This window comes from Geotrypetes seraphini, chromosome 9 (genome assembly GCF_902459505.1).
Source record: "Geotrypetes seraphini chromosome 9, aGeoSer1.1, whole genome shotgun sequence".
Taxonomy (NCBI): Eukaryota; Metazoa; Chordata; class Amphibia; order Gymnophiona; family Dermophiidae; genus Geotrypetes; species Geotrypetes seraphini.
In genome coordinates this window covers 58,808,622-58,828,338 of record NC_047092.1, presented here as the reverse complement: position 1 = coordinate 58,828,338, position 19,717 = coordinate 58,808,622, and the positions used below count along the sequence as shown (strand labels likewise).

The following is a 19,717-nucleotide window of genomic DNA, read 5'->3' as shown; positions in this document are numbered from 1 at the left end:
TAAATTGCATATGACTGCATTTTGCCACTAGGTCCATATTTGGTTCATTGATCATATGATTTCTTGTTATTAGCAATTTTCCCTAAGATTAGCAATTCTATAATGACTTATAAATCATGCACTATTGGTTTTGCTCCTGTCAGCATTTACATTTAGACTAGTTGAGATCATTATTTATTTCAATGCATTGGACAAGTGTTAGCTTAGGACAGAGTGACCTATTCACTATTCTAGGACTTTTCTATTTCCCAGTCTTATTTGTTCTCTTTCCTATATTAAATTGTAGTTCTTCCCTGATTTCCCCATAAAGTGCATATCTGTCTATCCCTATATTGTATGTCCCCCTCATTTGAAAATTATTTATTGTATATCACTTTGTAATCTTTGAAAAAAGTGATTTTATCAAATATGAAATAAACTTGAAACTTAAAGTAATGATAACCAAGCAATATTCTTTATTATTGTAACTCTACAGCATTTCTATATCATTCAGCTTCATCTCCTATGAGTGTCTGATCATTTAGTGCCCTGGGATACATTAGTGCACTGAAGTAAAACTCAATTTTCACTTTTTCAAAACTTTCAAAGATGGACAAATAATTATAAAAATGTTCTTCTTTTAAGCTTTCAAATGCACTTGAATACAACATGCTATATTTCATACTTGTTTATCATAAAGACAATAGATCTGAATCAGTGATTATACAGTTAAATTTTCAATATGAATGTGCAATGTGATTTTCAATGTAAACCCCTATGAAAATGCTACTTTTAAAACCCCTGTATAAAATATACTTGCTGTGGAAGTCTATGTGCTCATTCAGCTGTTACAGAGGAGGACAACATTCAATCAGGTACAGTATTTTTTTTAATCCAGGTACATTGCTTTCTTAATAACTTTAAGTACTTCTTCCACTGATGTAGGTTTACATAATAGAATTCTGTTTTCTTTAGACTGAAAGAAAAGATGAATTTTATATCAAAATTTTATATTAAAAAAAGTGATATTATTCTGAGGGACATTAACCTTAGATATATACATTTTTTATAAAAAGACATAAATGCTTTTCCAATGTTGATAAGATTATTCATTAACTTATGCATTGGAGTTTCTAATTCAGAAATAATACTGTTGGCTGTTTGCCTTTTCAACTGCCAAGAAGAAGCCTGGTTGCTTGCCATGTACATAAAAATTATATCTACATTATTTGAAGTTCCTAATTTATAAATCCAGAGCCTGACACTGGACAGGATGTCTGGGGAATCATTTGAAAAATCAAATATATGAAATTTGCTCAATAGAATGTGGTCAAAGTAAGTTGCATAGCTGAGCTTAAAAAATGTCTGAGCATGTTTTTAAATAAATAGATCTGCAATTAAATTATTAACTTAGATAGTCTTGGGTGTTTGCACTTCATATTTTAGCAAGTGAGTGATAGGGAAGACTTCTCTGCTATACTTTTCCAGGAAGCATCGATTGTCAACTCTAAGGTGGGATATATATTTTTTTTTTTATTAATATTTCTTTATTGGGCTAAAGCTGCAACACAGACAACAGAAGATCAAAGATACATCCGCATAGTCACACCGCCCACCCCAAACAGGGCAGAATACAATCATAGGAAACAAAGTACAAAAGTATGCAGATGTCAATATAGAAACATAAGCCCAATACGGTAGTTTTGTAATAAGCCAGATCCCCCCACCCCCCCCCAACAATCTTGACAACATGAAAAACCAACATCCAAACCCCCCCTCCCCTCCCCCCCTCCCCCCCAGACCTGTGTGGTAAGCAATCAGTACAGAAATGAGAAATGGACAATGAGTGTGGAAAGAAAAAGAAAAAGAAAAGAAAAGAAAACAGAAGCACCGCCAACCAAACGCCCATCTAGAAAAAGCAAGGGAGAAGCAGAACAGGAGAGAAAGAAACAAAAGCAAAGCAAGACTCCCCTTCAGGAGCAAAGAAAAGAAAGCACAAGCACCAAGGAAAGATCAAAACACACAGGGAGAGGCCACTCAAGACCTCCCTATTAACAGTTCAGCAACAGGCTCCGCTCTCTGTGCGGAAGAGATAACCAGTACACCTCCCAAACATCCTGAAATTTGGTCCAAAGATGCTCCACACGTGTCCCCACTGCCCTCCGCTCCAAAAGAGCTAAGTCAAAGATTGATAATTGCCACTGAGAGAAGGAAGGAGCATGCGGCCTCCTCCAAGAGATCAGAATGGCCCTCTTAGCCAGAAGGAGCGCTTTAAATACCAACATCCTCTGCCCAGCAGAACATCGAGGAAAAACAGCTCCATCATAAAATAGGGCAATGGCAGGGGCACATGCAGGCAACGAAGGAAGCAAAGAGGACAGGAAAGCCCATACCTGCTGCCAGAAGGCTCGAATCCTAGGACAAGCCCAGAACATATGTCCCAAGGTGGCGGAGGACGTCGGACATTTGGGACAACAGGCATGAGCAGCATATCCCGCCCGATACGCCCTCCGTGGTGAGACAAAGGTACGATGAAAAAATTTATATTCCTGTTCTCTATGCAGCATATTAAAAGAGAGGGTGCGCAGAGAGACCAAACAATGGGATATCAAGGCGGAGGGAATAGTGCACCCCAAGTCAGCGCTCCATGCCCCAGCCAGCAAGTCAGCCCGCTCCGTAGACTGAGAGAGCTGCGATGCATTGACAAAGAAACGCAATCGCGGGGCCAAGTCCTCCCACAAAGCTAAACGCTGACCAAGACCCTTCGCCACCGAGGGACGCAGGGAGTTCCCATCAAGACTAAGGATATAATGTCGAAGTTGTAAATAGCCATATGCATCTACGTGGTCTAGCCCGTATAAGGACGCTAACTCGTCCGATGAAAGAAGAGTCCCTCGTTCAGTAAGAGCATCCCCCACCCTACGAATCCCGTGCGCATGCCAATATTGAAAGATTCGATTATCCCTTCCCGGGCTAAATTGTAAATTCCCCACAATAGGCAACAATGGAGAGATACTATAGTTAACCCCCAATTGTCTGCAAAGCACCCGCCAAACCAGTCGCATATAGGACCAAATCACATGCCCCCGTAAAACCGGATCCAGCTTAGCAGAAGGTGCATGCAACAGAAATAATCCGGAAACAGGACACAAAAAATCCCTCTCCACCGAAAAGGTCAAAAATGAGGAGCTCTCCAAACACCAATCCCGTACCTGACGTAGGCCACACGCCAAATTATATGAGCGTAAATCTAAAAGGCCGAATCTCCCCTGTTCCTCCGGCAACATCAAAACACGCAGAGGCAAACGAGGCCGTCGTCCTCGCCACAGAAACACCCTCAGAACCCTATATAGCTCCTCCAAATCCCTACGGCGGATCCAAATCGGCACCGTCTGTAATAGATAAAGCCACCTGGGGATTATCATCATATTGTATAAGAAGATGCGTCCCGCAAGGGAGACCGGCAGAGCCCCCCACAACCTTAAACTCGCAACAGAACTCTGTAGTAAAGGTCTCACATTCAACTCATAAAGGCGCTCCAAAGAAGAAGGGATCAGTACCCCCAGATATTTCACCTGCCGGGAGGCCTCCTTCAGGGGAAAATCAGACCATAGATGGGAAATAGTTAAATGAAGAGGGAGCGCTTCAGACTTAGATACATTGAGTTTAAGACCCGATAGTTCCCCAAACTTCCGGAACAACTCTAACAGGACTGGAAGATTGGCGACCGGATTCGTTAAGAGAACCATAATATCATCTGCAAAAGCCATACTACGTAAGGAGGAAGTGCCCACTTCCACTCCCGTGAGCCCGGGATGCATACGTATGTGGAGCAACAAGGGTTCCAAGAATAGAATATAAAGCAAAGGAGACAGGGGACAACCCTGCCGAGTACCCCGGTGTAAGGAAAAAACTGGAGAAGCAGCCCCATTAATGAGCACAGCTGCCGCCGGATTAGAGTAGAGAGCATGGAGAGCCCTCATATAGAACCCGGCCATCCCATAGCGATGTAGTAATGGGAAAAGAAAAGACCACTCAACCCTATCAAAGGCCTTTTCGGAGTCAAAGCTAATAGCCAAGGCAGGCAACCTCCGAGAGTCACAATGAGCCAACGCAATCAAGAGCTTCCGGACATTATGACCCGCCTGACGACCTCTCACAAAACCCACCTGATCGGCCCCCACTAGAGAAGGAACCAACGGGGCCAGCCTATTAGCCAAAATCCGGGCTAAAATTTTAAGATCAACGTTGATAAGGGAAATGGGTCTATAAGACTCCACCAAAAGAGGGTCTTTACCCAGTTTGGGCAGTACAGTAATTAACGCCTGATTCGCGCAAGATGGAAAAGATCCCCCAGCCACTGCCTGCTCATAAAACTGTCTCAGGGGTTCAGCCACATAGCCCTGAAGGAGACGACAGAATTCCCCACTGAAGCCGTCCGGTCCGGGAGATTTACAAAGAGGTAAACTTTTAATAACCCCCAATACCTCCTCCCTGGTAATAGGAGAGGCCAAACCCACACTATCAATGTCCGAGAGCCGGGGCAAGGGCAGAGAATCGAGATATGCCTGAATCAGAGAATCCCGGTCCACCACTTCCGCTGTATAAAGAGATCTATAAAAGGAGACAAAAAGCTGTTCAAGATGGGATTGATCTGTAACCAACCTTCCCCCAGCGTCTCTAAGTGAAGTGATAGATGAGGGACCCCTTCGTGCCCTGGTCAACTGGGCCATCATCTTACCGGGCCTATTACCAAAGCGGTATAATCTATATTTATAATAGAAAAGGGATTTTTGGGCTCTATCGTGTAAAAGGGCATGGAGCGCTGACTGTGCCTTCTGAAAGTCATGCTTGTGAGACACAGTGGGGGAATGCAGCATTAAAAGTCTACTCTCCCGTACTCTACGTTCAAGTGCCAAAATCTTAGCAGCCATCATTTTCTTCCGTCGGGCGCTATAAGCCAACACAGCCCCACGAATCACTGCCTTGGCAGCCTCCCAAAAAAGAACACCATCACCTGCATGTACCCCATTAAACTCAACATAATCCTGCCATTGCCTCTCGATGTACGGTTTAAAATCAGGATCAGAGTAGAGCCCTACTGGAAAACGCCAACGCCCACCACCCCCGGGGGGTCTATCCGCAAGACTAATATCCATCCATACCAGAGTATGATCAGAGAGAACCAATGCTCCAGTCTCAGCTCTGTGTACTGCAAAAAAGGAGGAACGCGATAGAAAGATATAGTCTATTCTAGAGGAGGAGTCATGCACCCTAGAGGTGTGGGTATAATCCCGCTCCCCAGGATGAAGCGTTCTCCAAACATCTACCAATTCTAAGGTATTCACCCAGCCATTAAGCCCATTATCTGATCTCCGGGAGGAACCAGCACACCCCCTGGTAGTGTCCAGCACTGGATCCAGAATAGAATTAAAGTCCCCCAGGAAGATTTTGTGGACCCCAGGAGTCTGATGCATGGACAGTAAGACCCCCAAGATCTTTTTGTAAAAAGCCCTTTGAGCACTATTGGGAGCATACACAGACATCAAAAGTACAGGTTGTTGATAGAGGGTGCCCTGAACTATTACATAGTGACCCTCTGGATCTGAAGTTACCCCAGACATGACAAAAGGCAGCGATTTATGGATCAGCAAAGCCACCCCTGCCTTAGCCTTCGGAGAAGAGGCAAAATAGCACTGACCCACCCAAGATTGTCGTAGCTTACCATGTTCCCTCTCCGAAAGCTTAGTCTCTTGCAATCCCACTATGTCTGCCCGATGTCGGGCTAAATGTTGTAAAAGCTTGGTTCTTTTAATCGGGGAATTAATACCAGACACATTCCACGTTACACAACGCACTCCCCGTTTAGGTATCATCCCAGAAAGGTACTCCAAGATACCAACTCATAAGAAAAACAGAAATGTCCTGCCGAGAGTCCCAGCCCTCCTCTCGGCAGTCGAACATCCGGAACACATACAAACTCATCTTTCTAACTTCCACACAGATCCAAATAATCCCTCCCCCCACCCCCCCTCCCCCAACTCCCCCCACCCAGACCCCCCCAAACCCCAGAAACCACCACTCCAAAGGAGGGACACTCAAAGACCCAGGTCCCCCCCTCTCCGACCCCCCACACATCCACACCCCAACACCCAATACAATCTGGCAATTATAAACCCCTCTTCCAAAAAGTGCAGAAAGGGAAACCAAATATATCTGAACTCATTCTGGCGAAAGGCTCACGCATCGCCAAACAAGGGTAAGGATAACAAGGAATATAGAAGAAGCAAAGACAAAAGCTCCAAACAAGTGTTATATCTAAAGCTAACAGTGAAAGAAAGTCCACAAGGGCCCCGTATATGTGTAAACCACTCTCCTCGGGGACCCCCAGTCCAACAAACAGACAGCCTCAAGGAAGACTCTTCACTCTTCAGGTGCTGGGTGCCAAGTCAGGGAACCAGATGAGCACTTGTGCCCGTGCAGCATCACTGGTGTCAAACAGAAATGGCTGGCCATTGTAGAGCACCCGGAGCCTGGCAGGAAATTGAAGTGTGAAGCGCAACTTCTTTTCCGTGAGAAGTTTGCAAACTGATGAGAAGCTCCGACGGAGAGATGCCACCTGAGCTGAATAGTCCTGGAAGAGCAGGATACGCTGGTTCTGGAACTGAAGATCTTGTTTATGTCTGTAATTCTTTAACAGCAAATCTTTAATGGCAAAGTTGAGGATCCTGATGATCACCACCCGAGGCCTTGTGGAGCCCTCCTGCCTCCTACCCAACCGATGTGCCCGCTCAATGCGCAAGGGGCCCAAGCCATGCGCAACCAGCAGCTCAGAGGACAGCCATCTTTCCAATGTGGGGAGGAGATCCGCTTCCAGAACAGATTCAGGTATGCCAACTATATGTAAGTTGTTCCTTCTGGAGCGATTCTCCAGATCCTCCACTTTCTCTTCACAGTGCATCACTTTTCTTTGCAATCGTTGAAGCTCCTCATTCACTGAGACCAGGGAATCCTCCGCGGAGCTGACACGCTGCTCCACTTCAGCAACTCGGGCGGAGAAATCAGCAACCGAGGTGGTAAGGGTTGCTAAGGTGTCTTGCACTTCATCAAATCGGGTACCCAGGGCCGCCACCACAGCCTCCGTCAGGCGAGCGATCATATCCTCGCTCCCAGAGTCCGCCGCTTCGGCCGCCCCCGCCATTTTCCCCTCACCACCAGGCCCCGACCTCGGCCCTCCACGCTTCTCCTTACCCGATTTTGTTGCCATATGTTCCCCTCCTTTCAGCACGAATCTGTCCATAAGCCCTTCCGGAGCATAAAAGGAGTGCTGGGGTGAGATATTAGCCGCCGAATATAGTGCAGAGAGGCCGAAGTAGAGGGAAGACTGCGGAGCTCAAGGAAAGTACGTCTTCCCCGTTCTCGGCACGGCCACGCCCCCCCTAGAGGTGGGATATTTAATTCAGTAGATTATGAGGGGCCGCTGAAAAGTTCTCAGCCAAACCAACAAAGTTGGTGCAGTCTCCATCGAGGGCTATACATATAGTCCAATGATTTTGCACTATTTTCATTCCATATTTTTCTGATGAAATGGAAAAAGTGGAAAATCACTGGACTAAGCATATAGCCCTCGATGGAGACTTCCCCAAATTTGTTGGTTGGGCAGAGAACTTTTCAGCAGCCCCCCCATATTGGTTTGTCTTGGCATGACAGTTTCTATGTACTTGATTAGTTTTAAGTATTTAGTTACAGATGCTCTTACAGCAGCGAAGCCCATTTCCCTGGAGAGAGAAGTGCAAAACCCTAGTACCTCAGGAATGTCATGGAATGAAACCCCCCACCCCCCCACCCCAATCCCATAGTGCCTGCTAAACACTAACCTCTTTCCTAAACTCCATGTCATCATCAATGTGTTGGGTATTATCACAGATCCACTAGGAGGCCAGCGTGTTCATCTCTGATTGTATGGTTGCTACAGAACACCAAAAATTTCTAGCAACATTGATTATCACAACAGTGAATTACCCTCTGGATAAAGGGAACTCCAAGCTGCAGATGCAAACAATGAGGTCCTCTTATTTACTTAAAATATTTATAATCCGCCTTTATCCAAGGTGGCTCACAAAGTATGCATACATAATTCAAATTTATAACTTTATAAAGAAATCATATGTCACAATCTATATATATAAAATCGGAGGTATGTATGTGTGTGTATGTGTGTATGTGCCGCGATCACGCAAAAACGGCTTGACCGATTTGAACGAAACTTGGTATGCAGATCCCTCACTACCTGGGATGATATGTTCTGGGGGTCTCGCGGCCCACCTGCACACGTGGGTGGAGCTACAAACAGAAAATCAGATTTCACCCATTCATGTCAATGGAAAAAATGTAAAAAGCTGCCAACGCAAAAACGGCTTGCCCGATTTGAATGAAACTTGGTATGCAGATCCCTCACTACCTGGGGTGATATGTTCTGGGGGTCTCGCGGCCCACCTGCACACGTGGGCGGAGCTACAAACAGAAAATCTGATTTTACCCATTCGTGTCAATGGAAAAAATGTAAAAAGCTGCCAACGCAAAAACGGCTTGCCCGATTTGAACGAAACTTGCTATGCTGATCCCTCACTACCTGGGGTGATATGTTCTGTGGGTCTCGCGGCCCACCTGCACACGTGGGCGGAGCTACAAACAGAAAATCTGATTTCACCCATTCAAGTCAATGGAAAAAATGTAAAAAGCTGTGGGACCGATTTGAACGAAACTTGGTATGCAGATCCCTCACTACCTGGGGTGATATGTTCTGGCGGTCTCGCGGCCCACCTGCACACGTGGGCGGAGCTACAAACAGAAAATCATATTTCACCCATTCAAGTCAATGGAAAAAATGTAAAAAGCTGTGGGACCGATTTGAACGAAACTTGGTATGCAGATCCCTCACTACCTGGGGTGATATGTTCTGGGGGTCTCGCGGCCCACCTGCACACATGGGCGGAGCTACAAACAGAAAATCTGATTTCACCCATTCAAGTCAATGGGAAAAATGTAAAAAGCTGTGGGACCGATTTGAACGAAACTTGATATGCAGATCCCTCACTACCTGGGGTGATATGTTCTGGGGGTCTCGCGGCCCACCTGCACACGTGGGCAGAGCTACAAACAGAAAATCATATTTCAAACATTCATGTCAATGGAAAAAATGTAAAGAGTTGCCATTCTCACAGTAATTCAAAAACGGCTTGACCGATTTGACCGAAACTTGGTATGCAGATCCCTCACTACCTGGGGTGATATGTTCTGGGGGTCTCGCGGCCCACCTGCACACGTGGGCGGAGCTACAAACAGAAAATCAGATTTCACCCATTCATGTCAATGGAAAAAATGTAAAAAGCTGCCATTCTCACAGTAATTCCAACTACCTGGGGTGATATGTTCTGGGAGTCTCGCGGCCCACCTGCACACGTGGGCGGAGCTACAAAAAGAACATCAGATTTCACCCATTCATGTCAATGGAAAAAAAGTAAAAAGCTGCCATTCTCACAGTAAATCTAAAACGGCTTGACCGATTTGAACGAAACTTGGTATGCAGATCCCTCACTAACTGGGGTGATATGTTCTGGGGGTCTCTTCACTCAAGAATTTATATGTTCTTGCTCCTGGAGGTGAAACTAAAAATGTTGTTTATAATCAAGTTTTGTGTTAGTTGTATTGTAATCATTTTGTCAAATATTTCACATTATAATTTGAATATTGTACTTTTTATAAAGCTGTAAAAAAATAATTTCATTCACCACTATAAAGTATCTTTATTTGAATCCATTTACAGTGTTATTGCTATAATTAAATACCCGTGCAATGCCGGGGCATCAGCTAGTAAAAAATATAAAACATGGGTGCATTCATATGTCTTAACAGCTATAGCTTCAATCCACTACACCCATTTACCAAATGGCATCACTCTTAAAATATCAAAACATGCGGTTAAAATAACCTAAACAAATAAACCCCTGCTTAAAATAAGAAGGGGACATTATTATTAGTTGAGAGACAGAACGTACTAAAAAAAACGAGATAAAAAATGATAGTGTAGGAAAGCTTGCACAAACAAATATGACTGTCATACACCTGTCTACAACCCAATCTTTTATGGGGTAAAGAAGAGGGAAAATACACTGATCCTTGATCTGACAAAAGAAACATCTGGCACATACATTTTGTTTTCTGGGTATTTGAACCCACCACCCATGAAAGAGGGAGCATGTATTCAGAGGTGTACCTAGGGTATGTGACACCCGGGGACCATTGATTTTTTACACTCCTGCCATCATTTTTGATACCCCCAAATGTAAAAAATTATTTTTAGCAATGTTTCCCCCAGGTGCAAGCCATGAGATGGGTGTTCCCGGCCTGAGAGTCATGGTCTGGGAACTTCCCTTCTCACGGCTCGGTGCCAAGGCTCTGGATAGTCCCTGTGGCCCAGCATGTTCCCAGTCTTCTTTCCTGTCCGATGGTCCTTTACCTTCCGTGAAGCTGAAAAAACTGCCGGCCTCAGCAGTGATTCAGCTACATCGCCTGTGGCTCCCCTTCCTGCTTTCCACGTCTGCCAATGATGCAACTTCTTGTTTCCACTCGGGTGGATTGCTAACACTTTCTCACTATTGAGCACCCGACTCACTCAATTTTACCTTATTTTAAAAGTGATTTTAGCTGTTGTGTTGTTTAATTCTGTCTGTTGTATTTTACAATTTGCCTTCTGTTTTCTCTCCAGTGCTTTAGCTTTTTTTCCTGCTTGATTCGCCGCCGCAAAGCGGCAGCACATTGGATCCACCCCATCAGCTGTCCTTTTGCTTTTCTCCCTGCTTGATTCGCCGTCACAAAGCGGTGACACGTTGGACCCACCCCATCAGCTGGTACATGAAATTAAAATCCCCTACTGCTTGTGGTGCACGCCAAAGGAGCGCGATTAAGGAGCATGTAATGCTCTTTAATACGCTCCTTTGTGTGCAACTTAGGGCGCTTGTCCTACTCTATCCCTTTCAATCTGTTTCAGATAATTTCTTTTATTCTTTATCAAAAATCTCTCATATATTATCACTTTTTTTCTCTTGGTTTCTTCCGGTAATTCACTTAAACACTCTTTCTCTTCCACTCTTTCTTCATTTCAGGTCTATCCTCCTTATTTTTCAATTTATTTCTCTATTTCCCTATTCTACAATGGAACCTCAACCCCCACGGATTCCTGTTTTCTGGGGTAGCAGACCACCATTATCTCATCAGTCTTTAATAACCAGAATTTCCCAGCTGACTGAAATCTTACCTAAAGAAGTCCCCTCTACCATTCACTCTGGAAGAAAATTCGGACCTCCAAAATCTCTAAATATAGGTTTAATAAATTCACGATCTGTTCGCAACAAACATCACATTCTGAAAGACCTAATTCAACAAAATTCCATTGACATTCTTTGTATTGTAGAAACTTGGTTACACATTGGCGATGAGGCTTTCTTATCTTTTGTGGCCCTTCCTGGTTATTCATACTCATTTAATCACCGTAGTGAGAAAAAGGGGGGAGGGGGGTTAGCAATCATCTATGAATCCTCACTTTCTATAACAACAGATACTCCCCCTGCAATCATGTCCATTGAATCTATCCACCTCAAAGTTAACACCAACCCAGCTATAGACTTTCTACTACTATATATTCCTCCTCCTATTAATTCAAATAGCTTAACCAAAAATTCAGTCTTTAATATTAGACTTTGCCACCCAATATCAATTTCCCATAATATTAGGGGACTTCAACTTTCATATGGAAGATGTCAGTTCCCCTTTCTGTCATGATTTTCTGATTCACATGTCCAATCTTAATTTTGTCCCCTTATTCTTAGACCCTACTCACATAAAGGGTCATACAATAGATATTAATCTTTATTCCATCTTCTCATAAACATAACTTCTCTAATCCATCATTACTTCCAGTTCCCTAGTCAGACCATTATTTTATTTCAACTTCTTTTCACTCTTTAATCAATCATAGCTTACCACCTCCTTTAACTATCCAAACAAGAGACTTTAGACAATTAAAAGAAAAACTTACTTCTTCTTTATTCCAACTTGATATAGATTCCTTCGATCAGGTTGATCCCGACAAACAAATTGAGATCTGGGACATAGTCTGCCGTTTCCTCCTTAATAAATTTGCCCCCGTTTCAATTCGTATCATTTCTTCAAAAAAGCAAAAAAAAATCCTCGTTACAACTCATCACTTCTACTTCTCAAACGTCAACTACGCTCACTGGAATGGAAATGGCAAGCAAATCCTACTCTATTCAACCTGGATAAATATAATGAACACTCTAAATTCTATACACAATCAATCAATCTGGAAAAGAAAAAATATTACAAAAAATGTATTTCAAAAGTGAAGAATTCCTCGACTTTATTCTCTGTTTTAAAAAAACTTTTTAAGCAAAAGTATATCACCTAAAGCAACTCCTCTCCTACAGCTCAAAGTCTAGCAGATTTTTTCCAAGCCAAAATCTAAACCATTAGGGACTCAATAAAAAAAGACAATAAAATTCTAAGGGGCTCAAATCAAAAGAGAAAAACATCAAAAACCAGCCTGTCGGCACTTGGACGAATATTTCCCAAATATGTCCAAGTGCTGATAATAAAAATGGGTTTTGGACGTATTTCTAAACGACCTAGGCCTTCATAATGCCGCTGAATGACTATTGCTAAACAGGGCAGTTCAGGAGGAGTGTCAAGGGCGGGAGTTGGGCGGGACATGGACCGGCTTAGACTTAGTCGTACAGAATGTATAACCAAAAGTTATACAGCCTAGGATCAACGGAACTTGGACATTGTGAGGAGAAGGCATGGCACCCTTTTTGTGAAGTTCACAGCAGTACCCTGTAAGATACCCCGCTATTTAGGTGCCATATCTGGGTATTCATTCCATCACTTTTTAGACCTCTCCCATGCCCAACAGTGCTTGTTCTAGGCGTTTTTGACTTGGATGAAAAGTTGGATGGAAATGTGGTATAAAGATGGACGATTTAGCGGCTTGGATGATCAGATCGTCAGGACGTATAATTAGACGATTTTTGAAACAAAAAAAAATTTGGACGTGTGTTTCGAAAATGTGTCCTAGGCTGTTTTTTACTTTGTACGACTTGTGACTTAGACGCAAACGAACTTAGACGTCCCTTTCGATTATGCCATTCCATGAATTCCAACTGCAGATGACAACACCTATGATAACATCTATGTGCAAAGTGCTCTCATTTCAACCTTCCTACACTAAACGACATTCAGCGTGTCATGCAATCCTTGAACCCCAATGGTTCAAACTCCGATTCCATTCCACCATTCATTCTAAAACATCACTTTTCTATCTTTGGTCCATTTATTCTTAAACTCATTACAAAAAGTCTCACCACATCAACAACACCATCAGTCTGGAAACATTCTTTAATTTATCCTACAATTAAAAACCATAAAGATAGCACTTCAGACTGCGCTAACTACAGACCTATTTCAAACCTTCCATTTCTTTCAAAATTAACTGAGAAAATAGTATTTAACCAGATATCTGACTTTTTAAATCAAACTCATGCTTTACATCCTAATCAAACTGGTTTTTGTAATAATCACTCAACAGATCTTGCTTTATTAGGCCTTACTATCTTCATACAATACTATCTTGATCAACATAAATCTGTTATTCTTGTTTCTCTAGATCAGGGGTGTCCAACCTTTTGGCTTCCCTGGGCCGCATTGGCTGAAAAAAATGTTTCTGGGGCTATGCAAACGCTGCAGCAAGACAGAGGAGGGAGCCGGCAAAACGGTAAACACCCAGGGGCAGCAGAGGAAAACACTGCATCGCCCTCGACTGGGGACGCACAAAATACTTCATGGGGCCACATGCGGCCCTTGGGCCGCAAGTTGGACACCCCTGCTCTAGATCTTTCAGCCGCCTTTGACACAATAGATCATTCATTACTTCTTCATAGACTTGCCGCTGTCGGAATCTCCGAACAAATTCTTGAATGGTTCTGTTCTTATTTTTCAAATCGTACTTCTGTCATATCCTTTAATAATACATCGTCCACTGTATTTAACAACAATTTCGGAGTTCCACAAGGATTAATTCTCTCCCCTTTGCTCTTTAACATCTATCTAGCCCCTTTGCTCACTCTATGTCAATCAATTGGTCTTACCGCATACGCTTATCCAGATGATATTCAGATTATCTATCCTATAGACACATCTAATACTGATGACATCACTCTTATCAATTTAAAGCTCAATCAGATTAGTCACTGGCTTAGTGACAATATGCTTTTGTTGAATATCACTAAAACCAATTGTCTTCTCTATCCGTGGAAAAAAAATATCAGTCTAACTTCACCAATAACTATCAACAATAAACCAATAAATCTTGTCAGTTCAACCAGAATCCTTGGGGTATTGATCGACAATAAACTATCCTACTATTCTCAAATCAGTGCAGTTGTGAAAAACTGTTTTTGGAAGCTCAGAATGATTAAATCCATATCCAACATTCTTGATTCTCAGTCCCTTAACATTTTAATTCACTCCCTCATAATTTCCAAACTTGACTACTGCAACTCCCTGCTCAAAGGAGTCTGCCAAAAAGACATTCGATGATTACAACTAATCCAAAATACTGCCATAAAAGTTATTACAAAAAAAATTTGATCACATTACTCCCCTGTTAAAAAGTGCTCACTGGCTACCTATTCATCACCGTATCACTTACATAATAGCTTTAATCTCCTACAAAACAATGAAAACCAAGGAACCTGCTTTTATCCATAAATACCTGATTCCACATTATCCTCCAAGAACCTTAAGATCTGTATCACAGCATCTTCTTCATGTCCCATCCCTAAAAATCATTTGTACCCATAGGGCTTCTTCTTTCACAACGATTGCTCCAACAATATGGAATTCGTTACCATTATATTTAAGGTCCGAACAGAATTTAGACAAATAAAAGGGTGGCCATAAAGTTTTCTTATTTAAAGACACATACGACTGTTAATTGATATAAGGGACTTTCTAAGTTTATTTTCTATACTAAAATTGATTTCTCCCTTTCCCCATGTTATTGTCCTTAATTGTTCGTTCTTTCTTTCAAATTGTATTTCTCCCCACTAACCTATTGTTTCATGTAAGTAAAGTTATGTTTTTAATAGTTTAACTGGACCCCTTTTTAAAGTTTTACTGTAAAACGCTTAGCATTTATGATTAGCGTTTTATCAAATTTTTAATAAACTTGAAACTTGAAAACTTGATAAGTGCTAAATAAGCCTGTTATTCAATTAAGTTAGGTGTCTACATTGTCAGTGGACTTTATAGAATGAGAAGGTTAAAAAAATGCCAACTGCCACTGAATGAATACTGTTTCTGGGCAAGTCATTTAATCCCCTCATTGCCCCAGGTACATTAGATCTAACTATGAAAGACCATGTGGACTCCCTAGTCAAAAAAGGGTTCTTCACTCTCTGGAAACTTAGGTCCATAAGAGCCTACTTCAACGCTTCAGCATTCAGAATACTGGTACAATCCCTAATATTAAGCCACCTTGATTATTGTAACATCACCCACCTGGCAATTTCCCAGAAGCAAATGCAGAGACTACAACTGATACAAAATGCAGCAGTCAGGCTGATTTTCGGGCTGAAGAAGTCCGATCATATAACCCCTTCCTACTGACTCCTGCACTGGCTACCAATGGAGGCACGCACGAAGTTCAAGCTGGGATGTCTATGCTTCAAAGTACTATCAGGTCTAGCCCCGAAATACATAACAGACCTCTTCTCATACCCAACCAACAGACATGAGAGAAGATTACACCTGAAATTCGTCTCCCCACCAGCCAAAGGATGCAAATATAAGAGATACCATCAACAACTTCTATCCTATCAAGCAGCCTTATGGGGCAAAGACTTAGATAAACTAATTACACACACAAACAACTATGGAGAATTCAGGAAACACCTGAAAACATACCTGTTCACAAAATACCTAGGCAACGAACAAGGACAATAACCCCCCTCGTAATCACTCCCCAAATCTGTTCTTGTAAACTGTTAACCCCAATCACTAACTTCCAACCCTGTGCAAACCGCAAGGTACTTCACGACCCTGCAATACATAACTGTTGTTATTATCATTAATGCTGTTACTATCAGATGTACATTGCAATATTCTTTGCTGTAAACCGCCTAGAAGTTGCAAGATTGTTGGCGGTATATAAGAATAAAGTTATTATTATTATTATTATTATTAGATAGATTATGAGCCTCCGGAACAGACAGGGAAAATGCTTGAGTACCTGAATAAATTCATGTAAACCGTTCTGAGCTCCCCTGGGAGAATGGTATAGAAATTTGAATAAATAATACTGTATTTCAAATTATTTCAGTGACTTTTTTTAAAAAAACATGATTTAATCATAAGCAAATTCATATTTTTTTTATTTATGTTTGATCTTTATTGTGATACTGACATGTAAATTGGATTAAGCTAGAAGTAGATATTCAGTGCAGTATGGCTTGAAGTTGGTTCCTTCCTGATTTCTGTAAATCCTACTTTCCTCTGGGCTCTCGAGAAAGTAAAGGGCAGCCAAGAAATATTTCAGAAACAAATTATATTACTATTATTCCAGCGATTTATTTAAAACTTTTCACTCCTGGGTACCAAGGCAACAGCTGGCATGCTTGTAGATAGTAAAAGTCTTACAACAAAAGTCCAGCTCCATTTGGAGCCCAATTATACCATTCTTGTCTTTTTTTTTTCCTGCAAACTTTAAAACCTCTCTAGCCCCACACTTGGTTTCAGCTTCAAGGTCAGCTAAGCAGGATTCTTGGAACACAGCTGAAAACTACTACAGTTTAAGTAAACCATTCTGGCAGTATCACAGTATCCAAGGCAGCAGCTTTTCTCTGCTTTTGACCTTCTTTTCTTTCATCAGCTTCCAACTGGACAGAAAATTTCAATCCTTGATTCTGAAATTTCTCCACTCATGCAGCATGGGAGGGCTTTCTCTTTCTGCCATCCTGTCTGGAAGGGACACTTGTGAGGAAAAATCTGCTTTCCAGCTGTTATGAGTCCAATTTGTTAAAATAGTTATTGCCTTGTGTTGAAAGGCATTCATTTACTTGCATAATAACATTTAAATATAAAAATAAGTACTTGCTGTAAATTATTAGAATTAGTGAAAACTAGAGATGGGCTCTCATTTGCAGTGAAGTCATTTGCCTATATAATTATGCACTCCTAAAGTATATATTGTAACCAGACAGACTTCGTGCCTGCCCTGGTTCCGGATAGGGTTCCTATTGAGACTCCCAGTAAAACCCGGAAAGGAGTGCCCAAAGGTTGTCCTTGGAAGAATCGGGCTGATTCTCACCCTGACCTCCAGAGGGAGTTGGAATATCCTGAAAGTCCCCTAGACCAGCAATATTCAGGTCACCAAAGGAGGAGCTCTAGAGCTGCTTTGAGGACTGCTGAATCAGCCAGGTTAGGGTGTGGCCCAATCAGTACAAAACCAGCAGCTCAGTTCAAGGGAGGAAGCAGGTTAGGGAGAAGGTTGGGACCTTTGCTCCCTGCGAGTCTCCTTGGGCCAGGCAGAGGCGAACCCGTCTCACCCATGGAGGTACAAGAAGCTGGAGATATTTTGGAAAAAACTGTGCCTGAGCTGGAACTCCCAATGGAAACTGAACTCTTGCCAGAGGAAATGAGCTTGGCTGAGGAAGCCATGGAAGTTGGTTTGTCTACCAGCTGTACCTGCTAAAGGAAGCTAACAGTGAAGAATCAGTGAGTGCATTTTTTTTTCGTGTTTGTTCAGCTTTCTGTGTGTAAAAGACTGTCTTGAATGAAGCTGAACCTTGAAGGACTTTGTGGTTTCTTTTCTGCTCTGTTTTTTTTTTTCTTTTTGTTAAGAAGCTGTTGGTGCCTGAATTGAGGGAGAGGTTTGCTATAATCTGGGAGGGAAATTTGAAGCTATTATAAGTTAAAAAGTAAAGCAAACCTGAGGCACTCTCCTTATCCTGACAGTGCAAGGCTTGGCTGTCAGAGGCTTCTTTTGAAACACTAGCAATAGGGCAGCCAGTGCCTTAAACCCTATTGTGTTATTCAGTGTTTGGAAGGAACTAAAATGCCCGGTTTAGGAGCATGGTTAATTGAGAGCTAAGGAAAACATAAAACCCAGTGGGGAAGAAAAAAAAAAAAAGTATTTTTTTTTTGTTTTTATTTATGTTTGGACTGTTCATTACTCTGCTGGGTGAATTTGGACTGAAGATATTTCACTTACCTGTTTTGAGTAGGACTTCTAATAAGCCTGCCCTTATTACTTTGAAGAAAATAAAACCTGAATTTTTTTTTTACTTCTCATTCTGAGGAATTGTGGTTTATTTTTGCTTTTGGTTCTTGGTGTCATTCCTTGACTGCAGGGTGACTCCAGTCTGGGTCACACGCAGGTGTCATTGTTGTGTAATCACTATATGTGCTGTGGAGTCTCACGCAGGCCCCAGACCCGGTTACAATATGCACTATGGCCCCGATTCTGCAAAGTGCATCCCGATTGTAGGCAGCGGTAGGCGTCCTACAGCTGTCTCATCAGCCAATCAGGAGACACGTTTTCTACAAAAATGCTCCCCAGGCACATCGCCTATATTGAAGGCGCCTCCAGGAGCCTAGGGAGGCCCGCAACTCGCCTAAGGCTAGGCGGTAGCCTTAGGCGAACCTAGGCGGCCCTATGCATCTCTCTAGTAGAGCGGGAGATGCTTACAATGTGGGCCAGCTATACTTAATCACGGCAAGGGATCTCCCTGCTGTGATTAGTACAGCGGCTGTGACTATGACCGCCAGTCACTCCTCTTCCCCTCCCCCGCGACGATTGCGGCAGGAGGGTGCCCAACTCCTCTTGCCCACAGAACCCATGATCGACGGCAAGAAGGTTCTCAACTCTTCCTGCTGGTAGGCCTTGCCCCTGAAGATCGCTGGCAGGAGTGCACCCAACCCTTCCTGCTGGACCCCCCCAAAGATCCCCCCATCAAAATGCCCCAACCCCCCTCCCCGGAACTTCTCCCTCGGGCTTACCAGCAAGTTGGCCAGACGGGTCCTCGCACCGTACAGCCAGCAGGCCTGCCTCCATCCAAATGAGGCGGGCCTGCCCCTCCTGTGCCCAACCCACAGGATCCTAGGAGGGATAGGAGGAGCCTTAGGCACCTGGGCCAATCAGTATTTAATATAATTTGGCAAGTAAAGCAGTAAAGTTGGAGTGATGAGGGAGAAGGACAGATGGAGCAAGTGACGGGTAAGGCAGAAAATCTGTAAAAGTGGAACAAAGTAAAACACAATCAGCAAAGAAGGAAGTATGTGACAAAGAGAGAGAAAAACAAGAGGAACTGTTAATTATGTGGAAACATAAGTAGAAAAAGATGTGAAACTGTCAGGAACAATGTGGTATTTATATAAAGCCATGGAAGGGAAAGTTCAAGCATTGCTTAGTACTATGAATCCTTTTAACACGAAGCAACAGGCATCCATTTTTGATGGGAAACCAATCCAGCAGCGAATGGGGAGCAATCAAAGCCACTCAACATGAGAAAGGAGAAATTCTAAACACAGCAACTACTACAGCCATTAATCTGACTGGCAGCTACAGCCAGATGTGGTAGTAATAGGAGCAAAACAGAGCTGC

At 42.8% G+C, this 19,717-nt stretch overlaps 1 long non-coding RNA gene across 3 annotated transcripts in view; it reads right to left on the bottom strand.

Annotated features, from left to right (window-relative positions):
• Positions 1-490: 490 nt before the first annotated feature.
• The window catches only part of LOC117367304, a 44,978-nt gene continuing 25,751 nt past the window's right edge, over positions 491-19,717 (bottom strand). For 2 of the 3 annotated variants that reach the window (XR_004540730.1, XR_004540731.1), the window contains exons 2-4: positions 12,077-12,204; positions 7,857-8,025; positions 491-955 (exon numbers count right to left, since the gene is read on the bottom strand). This is a non-coding gene — a long non-coding RNA (uncharacterized LOC117367304). The remainder of the gene's footprint in view (positions 956-7,856; positions 8,026-12,076; positions 12,205-19,717) is intronic. The other variant, XR_004540732.1, reaches the window with a different exon arrangement.